Source organism: Balearica regulorum, chromosome 3, assembly GCF_011004875.1.
Source record: "Balearica regulorum gibbericeps isolate bBalReg1 chromosome 3, bBalReg1.pri, whole genome shotgun sequence".
In the NCBI taxonomy this organism is placed as follows: domain Eukaryota; kingdom Metazoa; phylum Chordata; class Aves; order Gruiformes; family Gruidae; genus Balearica; species Balearica regulorum.
Window position 1 is genome coordinate 37,934,654 of NC_046186.1, and position 17,706 is coordinate 37,952,359.

The 17,706-nt window shown below is 42.5% G+C and overlaps 1 protein-coding gene across 2 annotated transcripts in view; it reads right to left on the reverse strand.

Moving 5' to 3' along the window:
• TENT5A (terminal nucleotidyltransferase 5A) overlaps positions 1-17,706 on the reverse strand; it is a 63,688-nt gene that overhangs the window by 19,497 nt on the left and 26,485 nt on the right. For both annotated transcript variants that reach the window (XM_075747571.1, XM_075747572.1), the window contains exon 4: positions 17,225-17,324. The gene's annotated coding sequence lies outside the window, so the exon portion shown is untranslated. The remainder of the gene's footprint in view (positions 1-17,224; positions 17,325-17,706) is intronic.

The following is a 17,706-nucleotide window of genomic DNA, read 5'->3' on the forward strand; positions in this document are numbered from 1 at the left end:
AAAAGAGGCTCTTTAAATTAATTTTGGACACTTTGGAATACATTAGCAATTTATCACAAGGCATGTGTAATTTAACATATCATTTTGCATTCAGATATCGGTAGTTTTTCTTCACATTAAAAGAATTGCTACATTATGGTCAGCCTGCTGTTTAGCTGTTCAAAACAGTTTTTAGTGGAGCGAACTTAGTCCGTCTTACTTAACAATTGCCGCTTTTGTTCCTCTTGCTAGCAAACATATGTCTCCTTTTGGTGGGTAAGATGCCCAAAGTGTTAAAACTAAACCTCCTACTCACCTTGAATTGTACAAATGCAGCAGTTACCATTAAATATCTGGCAGTTTTTTCCCCGCTACATCTGAAATATCCACCAAGGATTTGTTATGCTGATACTAAGGAGAGGCACAAACAGCAAGTGGTTGTGTTTGTCGACGGTATCCAACAGACAAAAATGTCTCAGTGCCTCTAAGAGAGAACCCAGGATTTCATAAACTTTCTGCACAGATGTTTTCACTTCTAATTCTTTGGTTTTAAAGGGCTTCCCCTAACCCTGGTCCTCCCCACCCTGAGCAGAGTGAACACCCATCTTTACATCCCCCACCTGTTCCTGCCAGCATCCTGGAAGCAGCATCTGCCCGACCTTCGATCGAAGCCAGGTACGGCAGCTGGGGTGGCCGGGCACTGCCGGTGCCGCGGCGCTAGCAGCTCCCGGCAGAAAAGCACGCTGGGTGGGGTGACACAGGAGACACACGGGTGGGTTATTTCAAGCAGATCAAGTGAAAATACATCCGTAGCTCAACAGCTAATCTTGTTCCCCCACGCCAACAGCTGTTCTAGTAAATGTGTATTTTTCATAGACATAGCTCCGCAAATTTCATGTGATATGAAAATATCGGTAAGAATAAGGCCATTTACAAACATCTCTTTCTCCTTCCTCCTCTCCCCCCCGCTGCCCTGCTCCCAAGATATGCCTGTTGGCAGGCTGAACCCTGCCTGTTGTAGCCTTTGTCCACTTCACTCCCGACCAAACAATAAAGTAGTGAAAGGCATAATGGTGGTGAGCAGTTAAAGGCTAAAAGAAAAAGAAAAATTGAAGAGAAGCAGCTATAAACTCGTCAGTGCATGTATAGCTCACCCAACATGCACTAGAACCACCAAATACATTTCTGCTATCCGGTTTCCATTTATTGAGTGCCCTACCCTTTATGTACTCACAGGTATTTTCCATAAGGGCTCACCTTCCATTATATTTACCGTAAACCATTGATTTCAAAACATGTCATAGAAAAGGCCCCTCTGGGGCCTCACAATTATAGCAAGCTGTGCAAATCTCAGTATCAGCTATTTTGATAGAGGCTTTCTGCCACGCAGCCGGTTTCAGTTCTGTCAGGCCGCTGCTATTCTGGAGTAAAACAAGGACCGCTTACGCAAATACACCGTTGGCTTTGTCTGTCTCTCCCATCTGCAGCCACACCAATTGGGGGTTTGGGTTTCTGACATGACACTTGGACTCTGGCATACCAAAACACAGTGCCTTGCCGGGCAGGAAGATTTGGGGGATGTGTGATTTCAAAGCCATCTGGGTGCCAGAATAACTCTGGTCGTTCATGTCGTGGGGAAACACCGAAGAACAATACGGCATTTGTGTGCCGACCTCTTTTTCTGCTTTTCTACCTTCCTACTCATGTACCGTATGTCAGAGTTGGATGGAGGGTTGTCATTCATAACAGTAATCTGGTGCCAATCCTGTAAAAACTTCCTTTTAACAGAGATAAGATAATGCACTCTAACAGTTCTTTAGCTAAATAGGATTAATTAGCAGGAAACTGGCTGCTTAATTCACCACTGACCTGTAAAACCTGGTAAGAATGAGGTCGCTGGACATAATAGAGCTATTTAGGAGTTTAGGTCAAACTGTAATAACAGAAAACATCATTTAAAGATCACTCTGTTATAATGGAATTTTGGGGTAAGAAAATATTGCTTATTAAGGAGAGATCTAAACTTTAAAATAGTGTGCTCTGTACTCAAAAGTGTATTCCTTCCAAAACAAACAATTGCAACATCTAAGCATTCAGTCAGTGGACAGCAGACTTTGACATTCAAACCCATCAAGCTTTCGTATCCTTTCCCCCAAAATTTGTTATATAAAGCTCACTTTTTTGTGACCTTAAGATCTCACAGGATCTTCCCATTATGACAATCTTGTTTCATGCCTCAGTGCATAACAACCAGCACTTGTCTGTGCATATCCTGAGTAATTGTCTTGATTAAATGAAGTTTGTTTAAGGATCAGAAAAAATAAATAGTGCGCATACATTTCTGTAACTCCTCGATTTCCCTCCAGCTTCTACCTACTTTTTCACTTGTTTTTTTCTGACAGCAGCTGTTTGCAAATGACAGTTTCTATTACTAATACACATGTGCATCTGTATCATTTCTGCCAAAACAATGTTCCTGTTTTCCCCCAGGAATCTCTGATTTCTTCCCCAAAATTATGTCCTGTCTCTTCCCTACATTAGGTCAGGGATATCAGGCAGGGTTTCAATTGATTTACCTACTATCGTGTACACCATCTTCCAAAGAGCTCCGTCTACAACCATTTGCAGATCAGAAATACCACCTGAAGCCACCCTCAGGAGCTAACTGGACCTTTTAAAACCTTGTGGTCATATAAAAACGAGACACAACATCTGAGGTATGGAACAGTAAAAAAAAAAAAAAAAGTTTTGATTTTGATGTATCGGGTCAACTTGTGTTTCTGCTTCCAAAGCAGAGGGATGAATGGTTACCCCTTAGCTACCCATCTGGGAACAAAAAGATTTTCCTCTTTATTTTTTTTTCCCCATTTTATTATTCCCTCCATCTTCAAAGCCTTCATGTAGTAACTGGCTAGTGTCCCACCTTTGCTTGCCAAGGAAGCTTGAACATATTCCTTCAGATGGCCAAAAAGGTCGTTATGGTTTGAAAGAAAACATTTCTTCGACCCAGGAGCTCAGCACACCATGTCCCCATTTCTCCAGCCTGCTGCCAATACTGAGAAGTGAGATTGCTTTTCAAGCCCACAGCTCAATAACGAACAGTTTTGTGTGTCTACTACAAAAGATCAGGAAGCCAGACCCGCTTTTTTATTTAATACACGGAGCCAGATTCTCAGCTGGTATAAGCTGAAGCAGCTCTACTGGTGCGAAGAAAAATATACTGATTAACACCTGCCAAAGTTCTGCTCTACATATTATGTTTGCAGAGTAAATGGCATAAATCATGGAAACTGTACTTATTTTTTCCATTTTGAGACATTCTTCCTCCAGTTCACCCTGGGAAAATATTGCTGCCTTTACTAAAGTGCTAAGGATTCAATTAAAAAAAAAGTAGGGCCAAAGTGCTTCCATACAACTCAAAAACTTTTCTAGCACCATTCATCACAATTACCTCCACAGCCACAGAGACAACGGGATGAAGAGTTTCTCGTCGAGGGTTTTTCTCTCCTGTCTAGTATTGTTTAATATGTCAAAACTGGATGTGTGTGTGGATGGAGGGATGCACGCACACACACACGATCCACTCTCCCTCACATTACGCACCTCTCTCTTTCTCTCTGGTATACAGGGCTCGGGCTACTGGAATTCCCATTAGTTCAGTCTATCGAAACAGCCAGATGATTCATTGGTAGAAAAGGAAAACATCTAAACTTCGCCTGTCTTTTAGGGAACATTATTTCTAAAAAGTGTTGCGCATAGAAAAAAACCAACCTACATGTCGCTAACTTTAATTGAATTAATCCATCTTCCAGAATAACACAATAGAAACTACATATCTGCACCTTTAAACAGGTAATGTCAATGGTTATTAGAACTCAAAATTGACATTGCTTGTTAGTCTTATATTGAAATTCGTATCTTCAGCAATCTGCTGCTCGTACAACATTTTGAGGTATGGCTGCAACTCTGCAAAAATGAATGCTACTTGGTGGTAAATTATTAATTCTTTGATTCAATTTTTTTTTTGAAAGTAGACATGCAAATGACTGCAACATTCACAGTGAGTAAACAAGTACTCCCACGCTGCGAGAGAAGATAGGGATATGTACAAGGTGATAGCACAGCTAGTTTACTTTGAACGTCAAATTAAATAAGCTTTTTTACTGTTTAATAGATATCTGAGCTGGCAAAATGAGGGGAAAGAAGGCAAGGCAAGGCAAGGGAAGGGAAATTTTGAGAAAGATTGTGAATAGACTTTCCAGTCACTCCTGCCTGCTTGGGACAGGGGAAGAAGGAAGTGAAGACAGAAAGAGATTATCCTCATGTTGTTACAGTCTGCCCATGAGCAGAGAAACCCCTTCCAACAAACAGTGTGTTGAAATGGATACACTCCCAGGATTTCCAGTTCCTACACACAGACCTCTGTCATCCTAATAAAAAAACCAAAGTCAAACAAACTGGCAATGACAAGAAGTCTCACTGCTCTAGATTAAACCTCCCCAGTATGCTCCAGTTGCTCGGGCTATAGCTGGATAAGCTTTAGTAGCCTCAGAGAAAATCCAGGCTATGCCAGTTGCAAAACCAATCCCAGCTGAGGACCAGGAATTCAGAAGCAACTGAAGACTGTTGACGTGCCTAGTTCATGCAGCACCTCACGTTCAAACCGATCGCTTGCCAGATTCCCACTGGCATCAGCAGGACTCAAACAGCTTGGTGATTTTGTCCATCCCAGCACGTTCGTCCATGATGATCTGGGCCTTTCACACTCAATTTCTGTCATCCAGGGCAGGATTGTGCCCCAAGCTACAGCCAGGACTGGTAAACCGGATGACGTAAGGGAGAGCACCTGCTGGTGTCACCCAGACTGCTTGGACACTTCTCTCTGTGCTCCAACAGCTGCACAGGCTCCACAAAAGCACAGGTCCCTGTCCTCCCCGGGCATGGCCTGTGCCTCACAGGTGCCCTGGGAAGGGATATCCACCCCCAACTGCTCCCAGGCACTGTCAGGGTGCGCATGTGGTAACTAAGTGCTCAATGTCCAAGAAGACCTGGTGGGAAGTTTGGACCTCTGTGGTGGTTTAACTTCAGAGACACACACAGTCATTTGAAGGCCATTGCTCCAGCTCTTTCACATCCAGCTCTGGTTTGTTGTTTTTTTTTCTTCCCTGCTGCCCAGGCGATACTACGTTTGTTGGCTCTGTCAGCACCAAGGTTTTATTTTGCCATTTTGTTCTTCCCCCTTGTTACCCAGTTCATCTGTTTTCCTCCTGTTGTTTCTTTGCCCTCGTGAACTCAGGAGCCCAGAACTAACACTTATTTCAAAAGTGATGGTACAGCCATCAACTGAAAGCAATTTTTTTTTTTTTTTCTGAGCCTTGAACATCTGTCAGCAAACATTGCGGGGGAGTGCTTGTTACCGTAACAGGTTGTGTGGAAAAACACAGCAGTGCTGCTTTCCCCTCCCCACAATCTTCCTTGGATTTCATAAACCAGGACTGTCCTTCATCTAAGGCCTATAAAATGGGTAAACAGGGATCTTTATCAAATCAAAACGAGAGGGAACATTTTAGGGAGTAGGCTGTACAGCTAAAAGGACTGCAGGCAAACACCACCCCCCCACACACCCACCCCCGCTCTGGCTAGCTTAAAGCACAGAAATTATTGCAGCAGGCTGCTACTATCAAATCTACAGGACATAACCTCATTTATTAGTCATGTTGCCACTTATGAGAAAATGAATGAAAATAGTAAACAAAATCAAGTTTCAGAAGAGAAGTCCTGAAAATAAGCGTGTGTGACCTACCCCTCCGGGCATGTGCCGGCAGCTTGTAGGATCAGTTCTCACCCAACACCTTGTACGTGAGAAACCCCAGTGATGACAGATTGTCACAACATACAAACCCTTAACACGTCTGCTGACGTGTGTCAATCTTACTTTAGCCTTTTTTTTACTTGCCTTTTTTAATTAGAGATACGAGGTGCAAAGAAATAAGCTGCACAAGTTATTAGACCCAGGAAAATAACAAAGACCCGATCTCATGGGCAGGAGCAGCCCTGGTTTTTAACTGTAAGGTATTTGACTAAGTATAGTTTATTTAACCTCAAGGACCTTTCATGAAGGTGCTCTGTGTTCTGCTGCAGCAAAGGAAAAGTAAACATTGTAACTTTATTAAAACCATTTATTCTAGAGAGTGTCCTTCCTTAGGGTGTAAATGACCCATACCCTCCCGGCATCGAGGAGTTTGCACTTGCATAGAAAGTGTTTTGATTTAAAAGAGAGATTTCCCCAAAATCCAGGTCCACTATGGCAGGTCCACAGAGTACTGTGTGCCTGCTCCTCCCCACTTGCAGATACGATCCAAAGCACACTGAAACCAGTGTGTGACTTTCCACCCACTCCGTTGGGCTTTACACCAGGACAACTACACCTTTGTTTCTTTGACTCCCCACGGAATTCAGCACTAGCCCTACCCAGAAGGGGGAATTGCCTGATATAGGAGCTCGAGTGATCCTGGCTTAGGGCAGTCATCTTTGCCGGGCCAATATTCAACTTGTTCTGTATGCTTAGTTTAATGGGGGAGTTTGCTGCTGATGGTGTTTTTACTGATCAATGTTTGCTGTCATGAACAGCCTGAATCTCAGGAGCTGGTTTCCTGAGCTACGAAACATCCGCAGGGTCAGAGGAGCTCTAATAGGGATTGCTGCAACCAGACTTGGGACTATGTGGAGACAGGAATGGGGAAGGAAAGTGGCAGGGAATGAAGGAGGGATGACAGGGAGGGAAAGAATAATCCCAACCATTTTAATTCCCATTCTCGCTTGTTGCTTTCTGGACAGCTTTTCTGTAACTGGAGTTCTGTCATACCAGCGAGGTCCACCCACTCTCACTGCTCTCTGTGTCCCAGTGCCAGAGAAGTGCTAGCATTAGTAGATGACGTATTTGTTTTGCAATGTGCATGCCATAAATAATACAAAGACATGTTACCATGTTCTGGGACTGAGTCTGTCAATTTGCTGTTGCTGTTGTATGAGGAATAAAATCAAAATAACAGCAAAAATGCAGAGGAAGCACGCTACCATTTCACCCTTGGGCTGTGCCTATGCGTCGCTTGCTCCCTTTTTCCCGAACCAGAAAGCAGCAAGCTTCAACGGGATGCTGGTGGAGGTGCCAGATCAGATCTGTAGCACGACTGCAGGTCCTCGGCTGCGCCCGGCGCTGGTGAGTGCCGCTCCACCCCTCCCCGGGCGGAGGTTCGAGCACTTCAGCAGCCGTCTTCTGGGGCAGCATTAGCACCTTGGTGCTCGCGCCTCCGAGCCACACAGCACTGGTAACTCTTATGCCTTTTCCATCACATTTTCTTAGCCTCCACATGTGATGGAGGGAAGTCAAATGCAGACCGTATGTCCAGGCCAGGTCATTAATCCACTCCTTCCTTGGCCCGGTGAGGTGCATACATAATGCCATTACAGTATCTGTGTTTCCAAAACTGCTTTGCCTTTGGTCTCCATGGTGAGTTTTCCAGCCAAGGTAATACTCGGTCCCATGTGAGCGGTCCCTCCACCATCAGGCAGAGCTGTCCTTCATGGGAGCGAGCAGAGCCCTCTTTTACGCCTGTGTTCTCCACCTTTCCTCGGCAGGCAGAACAGAAAATGTGGCTTTGATTTTTTTTTTCCCCCCACAAAGTCTTAAATGCCAAAATAAATTCTAGAAAAAGTTAAATTTGAAAGGCTCTGAAGGGTTGACAAAGCTGCTGTCTCCCATCTCCTCACCCCTAGAAAGGCGAGACCTGAATTTTTGCATTGGATGCCAGAATCAGTTTTATTCAGCAGAAATCCTTTGGCTGAGTGAAAAATGCAAAATCAGACAGTTTTCTGCATGAGAAAAAGCGAATCATTGCTGCCTTTATTGCTCATTCCGTTTATTAAAACTGCTGGGCCAAGATTTATTTTTAATGAACTCTGATCAGTCACAGCCAGTGATTTCACAATTCATGTTAGTACTGTAGGCATTTGTTGCACTGCAAACAGCTCATTTGCTTATTTTCTGGAAGATATTTTTTTTCATCTGACTTGAAATTGGTCACACAGACCTCTATGGGATTTTTCAGGGTAAGTATTTCTGTTCCCATGGACAGAGGCCATATGTCAAAACCCTTTATTGTCACCAAAGACAAAAAAAAAACCCTCTTGCTTTTATTCTGCTAAGTCCTTCCCCCCCCCTTTTTTTTTTTAATGTTTACTGTGCCTTGACATCCTGCCTCACGAAACCATACTTCATTCTTCTGTTTTCTCTAATATGAATGTGTGTGTCAGGGAAACAACATACTTTACAGACGGGAAAAGATAACACATAAATCAAACGGTATGCCAAAACAGAGACAGTCATAATGAAGGTTGTAGAACCACATGTTTGCATCATATCTTTTTTTTTTTTTTTTTAAAAAAAAAAAGGAGCTGTGAAGTAGAAATCAATGTGCTCAGTCTTTAACCAAAAAAGCTAAAATGCCTTAAAAGCTTTTTGGTGGAGCGGGAGCTTTTGGACTGGATGTTAGAATGGCAAACTCTGTATATTAAAGAGTGCCAGCACAAAAAAAGAACTCTACTGTCCATTTTTTCTTGGATTTTGTTGTTGGTTTTTCCTGCATAAGTATTTTGTATTTTAGAAACGCAATAAATGGTTCATCAAGAAATGCACTTCAGATCAATTATTGCATGCTTCAGGTGGTCTAAGCAAAGCTATAATCAGACATAAACAGGTTGACTGGTGTGTATTTTGCTTAATGGTAAGGATAATCCCTTTAAAAAAAAAAAAAATCAAATAGAGGCTTTATCAGCTTGGAGAGAGATGTACCCTAGGGTTTGTAACTCTGTCAGATCTTAGGCAGACAAACAAATTCTTCATCCATCCCACGACTGTGGAGTCTGGCTGAGGATTTTTTCAGTTCTCGGTTGCAAAGCAATGCAGAAGGGCTGCACAGCAGGGCTGGGGGCCGCCACGAGGCCAGCGCCTGGCCAGCGGCACCGCAGCCCCTGCACTGCAGCCAACTCCTTCTCTTTCTCCCTGCGTTCCCCAGGATCCAGGAGAACGAAACCACTCACTCCAGAGGGGTGTTTACTTTGGTTTTCTGAAACAATTTTAAAGCAGTTTCTTGAAAATGACTGAACAAAGTATTACAGAAACGGCTTCAGACCAGGCGAGGATCACACCGTGGGGTGCTGGCACTAGAGCCCTGTTTGGGACCTGGCTGCAGGCGCTGATGAAGCAGTGGTGATAGCCCCCAGCTCAAGATGGGTGGCCAGCTGCAGGGCTTTGCTCACAGCCCAGGTAGCCCTATCTCAGCACCCTCCTCCTCTCCCGTGCAGCTTATCAAAGGGACATCACTCTTCAAAGAGATGAATTGTACTACGAATCTGCACAGAGCACTGCTTTAAGAGGAGGTTCTCTGCTAAGCCTCCCCTACTTCTTTTCCCTTGCCTCCTCCTGCCATGACGCAGCCTCATCTTACTTGGGAAACCATGGCAATGGGATCATTCAGTACAACAACTGCTGTATTTTAGTCATTCTCCACACCTTTTTCCCTTGTTTACTGTCTTGGTGTCTGTGCCGAGGCTGACTGCACAGCTGACAGCAGTGGTGTCTAATGGGATAACAAAACGAGGAAAGGACTAGCGCTTAGGTTATGCATCTCTTTGTCTGCTCAGAGGCTGAATTGTAGCCAAGATACAAATTTGGAGGATGTTAGAAATTTAATATCTCCTCTGCCCCCACAGTTCAGTCAAATACCTGTTGGCATCCCTATAGACTTCAGCATGAATAACGTTGACCAGTCTGTGAGATAATGGGTATCCACTAGTAATCTGAGTAAACTCTTAGGGAATGTAACTGCAGTCCTGGCCTCCCTATGAGGAGCCTGGCTTCAGCTAAGCCTCAAGCAGTGATTTGTCCCCTCTGCATCTGGGAAGATGGGTTGGAGAGACATTCAGAGCGGAGTGAAGTTTCCAGCTTGCCTCTGAGCTATGCTCGAGGTACGGCCACCTTGTTAGTGGGCTGAGTTGCATTCTGCCTTCGACATCTGACCAGCACCCTGAGATGTGCAGAAACACGGACTGCCTGGACCAAACCCAGGTGTCTGGCATTTTTAGCTCATGACTTTGGCTTTGTACTAGTTTACACTTACCTAATATTACCAGAATGGTTGGTTGCCACTATGTTACTTTAAAAAGAAAATAAAACTTACGAAAAAATTAAAATACTTAAAATCCCAAGTAACGCAAATATTTGCACAGCAGAAACTTATTAAATAGATAGATCCATCTATCTAAAATGCTAATATTTGCTTTTACATAGTAGTACTCTAGCACTTCAGAGATTTGAAAAAAAAAACCATGTTGGCAGCAAAATGCATGGCTATGCTTGTAGTAGAGAGAATAATGACTCAGGCACCAAATCAGAGACACTCCTCTGTTTTGCTTTTTAACATCAGTGCTTAAGGAGATCATTGATATGGGAATACTTACACCTGGCTAAAGTTCGGATTCATTTTTGCTTTGCTTTTACAAAACTTATTTATGTCAGATACAGAATTTTTTCTGCCTTTCTTTTCTAAGACATTTCATGCTGACTCTTGAGGAAAAATCCACATCTTCCTTTTAATTTTTAGAGTCCTTCAGAGAGAAAGGTTTACTTTTTAAAATATTAAAATAAACACTCTACATTTCAGCCTGAGAAGTTTCTGTGGGTGCCAGATCTACAGCTGTAGCCGCAGTGTGACCAGATGTCTGGGGGATAAAAAAGAGGACAACTGCTTCTGCTTAGTGGGATTCCAGGACTGACACTACACCAGCGCTCCGACAAAGCCAAGCGATACATGACCAGAGCAAAAACCACTGCCATTTTAGGCACTCCTTTTCTCCAAGAATAGCCTGTTTAACAGTGTAGACCAGCTGAGGAGGAGTAATGCAAACTGAATCATTCCCCATGCACATGCAGAACGTCATTGCCGAGTTAAGGGATAGCCCTCCTAAACCTCTGCTCACATGGGTAAGTCCCTTGCCACTTGGTTAATCCCATTAACTTCCTCTAAGATCCAAATTCCCAGGCAGTCAAACAGCCCTGAGCGTTTGCACCCACGGTCATTTTTTTAAATTGGGAAATAGAGAAAGATTATATGGGTTTTTAGGGAATACGAACCATCAGGTAGACAACAGCCTTTCTATTGGGAATTTGGACTTGGCCACTTCTCTTGAAGCTAATGGTGGCTGTGTTTGACCTGAACTAAGCCCTGCTTGGAAAATACTGTGTCTAACTCAGTGAGAGGAAGGTCAGAAATGAGGAAGCACCTTGTGCTGTGAGAGTCCCATCAGTTTTGTATTCCAGGGTTCATAGTTCTCTATTGTCTGAGATATAGACAGATAAAGCCTTTGGATACGTACTCAGGCCAAGTCAGAAGCCTCAGTTCTCACTCGGATGCTCAGCTTTATTTAGAGAACAAAGTAGAGCTCATAAACTTTTCAATAAAACCTAGCCGAATTTTAAATGTGTAACAAACCAGCTGAGTCTTGGATGGTTTGGAAAGTAACAATCTCAAATCTGAAAGTGTTTTATATGAAACATGCAGATCTGTTTTAAAACAAACATTGCAATAAATTCAACACTGAAGTTGTTGAGCAACTTAATAGACTTAACTTCCTCCTCTATCAAATGAACTGTTTGTATGGGACAATTAGCCTGAGACTCTGCAAACAAAACAACAACAACAAAAAAAGGGGGCAAAATTACTTTCTCCTTTCCCTGCTTTTTCAAAGCATTCCTTGTGAGTCTTAGGGAAATCCATAGGAACTGACACAACTGTTTTAATGCTCCCCATTGGCTTTTTGTCTTCACTTTTGCAAATTGACTTGCTGATCTATTATTTGCCTCTTAATATCACAAGTGACATTAATTAAGGCTTTAGGCTCCCCTGCTTGCCAAGTTTAACAAACAAGCATACAGACTAGAAGCTCATTAGCTCGAAGGGGCACATTTTCCCATTCAGAGCCAAGTTTCAGGCTGATCCATTGTGAAAACACTAGCATAAAAAGAGCAGTTTTGCAATGGAAATCTGAACACTTGGTGGTTTTCTGTATACTACACTAATAATTTAGTGTCCTGTTCATTCTCAGCTTCAGTCTTAACTCTTATTTTTACAATGATCAGACAAGTTCCATATGACTGCAAGGCAACAAACATCATTTATTTGTGGCTTGATCCGAGAAACCTCGTTCAGTCAAAACTACTACCGTTCCCTGGGAGATTTTGCTAAGCAAGGATTCAGGACAGAGTGTGAGGATCCTCTCAGGTCACAGGGCAGAGCAGTCTTCATAGGGTAAGTTGTGGTCACCAGCAGAGCTGGCTGAGAATGAGCTTGCTAAGGGGTCTCTCGTCAGAAGATACATGCCTCAATTTGAAAAGGAAAGGAAGCTCCAAGGCATCATTTATGGTCAGAAAAGAGAGGACAAACCACCTGGACCATGGGAACAGACTGGCACCAGGAGCCTTGAACTTCAGTGCTGGAAACCATAGGTTTCTGCTCCTCACCAGGCAGAGAACAGGCTTGGTGGGATTTCATACATCCTATGCGAGGCCAAAACTCTCACTATTGATGAGTTTGATCTCTTAACAAATTACTTAAACTTCTTTCATCCTAATGGAGAAAGGGCCTATGGTGTTGCCATGCACTGGAGGCAGCATGCCTTCAGTCAATGGTTTAGGTGCCTCTTGTATAAGCAAAGCTGCAAATAAAATTTTGAGGTGTATCAGGGAGTTCTTCTTGTAATGGCCTTCTTGGCGCCTTCAAGGAAGCATCTCTCCAGCATTTTCCCCTTGGTGTAACAGTGCAGTTTGTAACAGGGGTCAGAGGGGTTGGGTGTCTGAAATTGTTTTCATTGCAAGGATATACTGACACTGTAGAAATGAGAACCATGAGATAATTCAGTCTTAATAAAAATCCACACATTTCAGTAAATGTACAAACATTTTGACTGTAGTTGGCAAAATTTCTTTTGGAACAGATAGGCAATGTCAGTGTGTAGAACAGCAGTGCCCCTTCACAACTGATTCTTTGCTGTCATAAATTAACTTCCCTTTTTCTCTCTCCATTACAAATATTAATCTGGGTAATTCTAAAAAGCCCAAGAGATAAGTCTGCCTGATAAACAACTCTAAGAAAGCCTGACAAATCTAGGTAATGTAGCCTCATCAAGCGACATGGCAGTTTAGTTGTGACGCTTCTGAATCAGTATTTAAGTATTTTGGTCAGGGGTGGTGCAACAGATGATCAAGCAGAAGTGGTTTCAGCAAGCTCGAGATTGCTTGAGCTGTATGTGTGGTGTGTTAGCAAGACAGCAGACCCAAGAGGCCTTTCTGAATATTTGTTTGACACTGACAGATAAGCAGTGCTGGGAATATAAGGCACCAGCTCATCTCTGAAATAACACAACAGCCTCAAGCTGAAAAGCATTTTACTGTTCCCAAATGAATTTCTACACTTCAGCATGCTGTCCCCTAAACCTGCTTTGTCACCCTTTTTTCAAATTTGGCAGTGATATAAAGTGTGCCACAGAAGCAGGCTGGAGAAAATACAACTGGTATCTAAAAATAACCAGCTGCCTTTTCTCGTGCAGATATCCAGCGGCACTCAGGGAGAGCCTCGGGAAATGAAAGCGCAGAGCAGCAGTCTCCTCCTCTTTGGCGTGGGTCAGCCCTGAGCAGTTTCGCTTTCCGCTTCCCAGTTTGCTTGTGGAGAAGCCAAAAGGACTGGTGATCGGTGTCTCACCCCGCACGGAGACACGGACAGAGGACGCTTTCAGCACGGCTGCCGACATGTGCAAATAGGGCAAGAAAATACAGTTCTTTGCTTAGGCTCCCTTTCAGCCACAGAGAGAATTGATCTCATCCCAGCTGCTCGCTAAGCATGGACGCTGACATCTACACAGAAAGGCATAAGATTATTTAACTTGTAAAAACTCAGTGCAGGACCTTCCTAGGTTTTAATCCCTGCACCTGTTTTTGAAACAAATCCTCCTTTCTTTGTTCCTTTTCTGTACTTAATTATAGTTTTTCTTGTCCCACCTAGGCTAATTCTGCTTAAATATTTATTTTCTTAAATATTTATTTTATTGGTTTACCTTGTACAATATGTCAGATACCTGGAAGGACTACTATACAAAATAAAACCCGGTAAAATATTTTTAAGGATGATTAAGGGCTTTCTCTATCTGCTGAGCTTTAGCAATCAAATGACTATAATTCACTGCCTCTGCACTCAGTCTTCAAAGCAATTTGTGAATAAATAGATTCCTTTCTCTTTACAATATAATGATGCAGGAAATTGAATTTAATGGAAATAACTCTGTGAAAGACAGATTACACCCCAGGAAGTTTAGTTACTTGGCAGTGTTGTCATCACCAAGTTGTACCAGTGTAACTTTGCAATTGGGCCTGAACTCCATCACTAGCTGGGGACACTGACAAAACCAGGGTTAAAGAGCATTGTGGTATTTAATCTATTTCCTAGCATTTTAATATACATATAAGCTTATAGCACCTGGACAGTCAGTATCTTGAAAACCCTGCGGTAATCCCAGAACACTCAGAAAAGTCACAATTGTATTGTCTGAACATCTTAGTCGGTGGACAAAGCGCAGTTAAAACTGAGGAATATGAAAGTCCGGCGGCTTTGGGGGAAGCTACGTGCTCATGGCTGGGTGCAAGTTTGGGAGCTAACTCATAAGCTGCACTTTCAAACCAGTGAAATCGTAACTGGGAGGCAGGAGTTTCTGCAGTTGATGGCAGGAATTGCCACACTCCCACACAGAGAGAGGAAACGAAGCACAGAGAAGCACCTCCTCCAAAAGACTGTAGGAGATTTAGGTCAGTAGTCATCCACTTAATAGTATAGATTAAGAAAGTAAAAACAAATGTGTGTTGCTTCTTTCTGCTGGCAAAATATGTATCTATAAAATGGTTGTCTGGGCTCCTGAGACCTGTAATCACATCACAACTGATAAACACCAGCTAACAAACATCTGCCCAGTAGGAAGAAAAGAGCCAAGACACCTCTAACTCCTGAAGGTCCCTGCTTAATCCTAGTTTGTGGCCCGTGACAGAGCACAGAAGAATCCTGACTGTAAGGAAATCTGCCCTAGATTTTTAGAAGTGACTAATGGATCCAGATGCAAAATCTGAGTCCCTTATCAGGGAGCTTTATTTTTGTCGGGTGATCTGTTCTTCCTGAAAAGAAACTATTTTTCAAGTGCCCCAAGCTGAACACCAAAGACCATTAGTCAGCTCTAAATTATAATGCAAACATGTAAAACAGATGGCTACATATATTTGTGCATGTGCTTGCAGACCCATACTTAGAGGAAATTTTTAATGTGTTCATATGGAGTCAAGTCATTTGGTCATATGGGAGACTCATAATAAGACAATGGTGTTTTAAATTAAGTGTAAACTACACAACCACTGTCAGCTAATTCTGAACAGCTACAGTACTGGCTAAAATAATTGTTTGAGGATTAGAAGGATTATCTGTTGAGATTCAGTATAAACAGATCACAGTAACAATGCAATTGCTCAGAGGGCTTCGCTCCAACACACACTCATGCTGTGGCTGCAAAATGTACGCAGAGCACAAGGTCTGGAAAATGCATGCAGAGGCAATAGCAATCCATGGCTGGATGCTGGATTTCTCTTCTAACAGGACACCAGTATCCCGAGTAGGGGATATACACCTCCTCACATGTATTTAATTCTTTCTTAGGCTGGTATGGTAACGCTGGAAAACAGCATGTCAGTGAACCTGTACTGGATATATATATATTCAGCCACACCTACTCCACCTAAACCTCATTATCTACAAGGCTTCAGACTGGACAGTGAGCAGGAGGCATCCCTGTCCAGCTGCAAAGAGCAGTGCTCACCTCATGCCGCATAAGCAACAAGCAGGGATCGCCTCAGGGGTGACCCAACGCCTCTCTGGATCTGTTCACATACGTGCGCTTTTTCGAAATCCTAAATTTCTAAATCCTTGGAGTCAAAGCGCCTGTGTACAGAAGGGGTCTCTTTATTGTTTGATCTTACAAGATACGACTTACAGAGAACAAATGCAAACAACACACACCATATTTAGTGTATTTTTTGTTAGCTTCAGCCTCTCTGAGATGCCTGGAACCTGGTTGTTTTTGGCACAGGCCAGTGTGCTGCATTGCACGGGTGAAGAACCCGTCCGAGTCCAAGAGGTCTTGTAGGAGTACATTTCCTCCATGGAGAGCACGTACAACAAAGTACAGAGGATTGCAGCTACTCACATGCAAACTTACTGAGCTCTGAGGGGCATCCATTTTTAATAAAATACCAATGTTTGTGCTCTCAAGTAGGCAGAAAGTAATTTCATTTCTTTTTAGTACTTTGTAGCAATTATAGAGAGGTTTCTTGGCTTTGGATTTGCTCTTAAAAGCCAGTTGGTCTCCACTGTTTGCTCCTGTCCAGTTAGATTATCTTTTATTGCGTAAGGGTACATAAAAATTTGAAAAACAAATGGAAATTCATCTATTAGCAGAGTTAGAAAAAAGAAAGCAACACAAACCCTGGATGTGTTAAGCATCTCTTTCATCAGTCCACCCTCTTGCGTTGGACTGTGACCAATGAAATAATACAGCACATCAATCTTTTTCAAAAAAACAATTTAATTCTTGCAATGTCTAGATGGCTTCTGGGATTGGAGACTATTTACTACAATTTCTGAAATGTTAAGACAATGCTTATGTAAATGAAAATATTTATCTAGGTTACTGCTCTCAAGTACCCGCTGAGAAACATTTTGCATTTATAGATGACCTTAAGCAACAATAGCAGCAGAAATTACCAGCAGCCAGCATTTGGGATAGGCATAAAACACCACATAAATTAAAAAAAACAATAGTCCACATTCTGTTGTTAGGGACCACCTGGTGCTCATAGTTACACAGCTTTAATTCCCATTAGAAACACAGAATTTTGCCCTTGGATTATAATGTACAACCAAAGAAACTAAACTATAGCAGCTTTCCTGACAAGCAGCAACACTATTTCATGTCATCAATGACAAGTTTTACAGAAAGTTACTGTCTACCCTTTTAGGCAGAGGTGAGGAACTTTTTTTTAGTATTTCAGTATATCAGGATTATCCAATAACACCACAAAAGTAACTATCAATCAACTTACCTTCCCTGGACAACTGTGATATTGTAGGTCATATGAAATCAAGTTGTGACTGTTTTCAGACCGATGGAGGGGGTTTCATTAGCCTTATTAAAGGATTTGCCTGGATGGAAAAAATAAAGACAGTTAATCTAAGCATTTTCAGTGGAATAGAAAAACTTTTTTAAAACAGTGAGCAGACAGTGTTGTTCAGAATTCAAGCAGTCCTTATTCAATTTAATTTGTTTCATGTCCAACTGAGCTATCAATGGATGATAAATGAGGATTTGTTTCCATTTTGCGAAACTTGAAGAGGAAGGCGGCATTTGAGATCAAGTTATAGGTGAACAGTGCTTTAAGGCTAGCATCCACTTCTGGCACATGCTCTCTGGATGAAACAATGGAAAGACATGGAGAGAAATTATGTATACTCATTTGTTTATCAGATAGAAATAATAAAATTGGGAAATGGTGATGCTGCTTTCATTGTTCTTCAGTCAAGAATA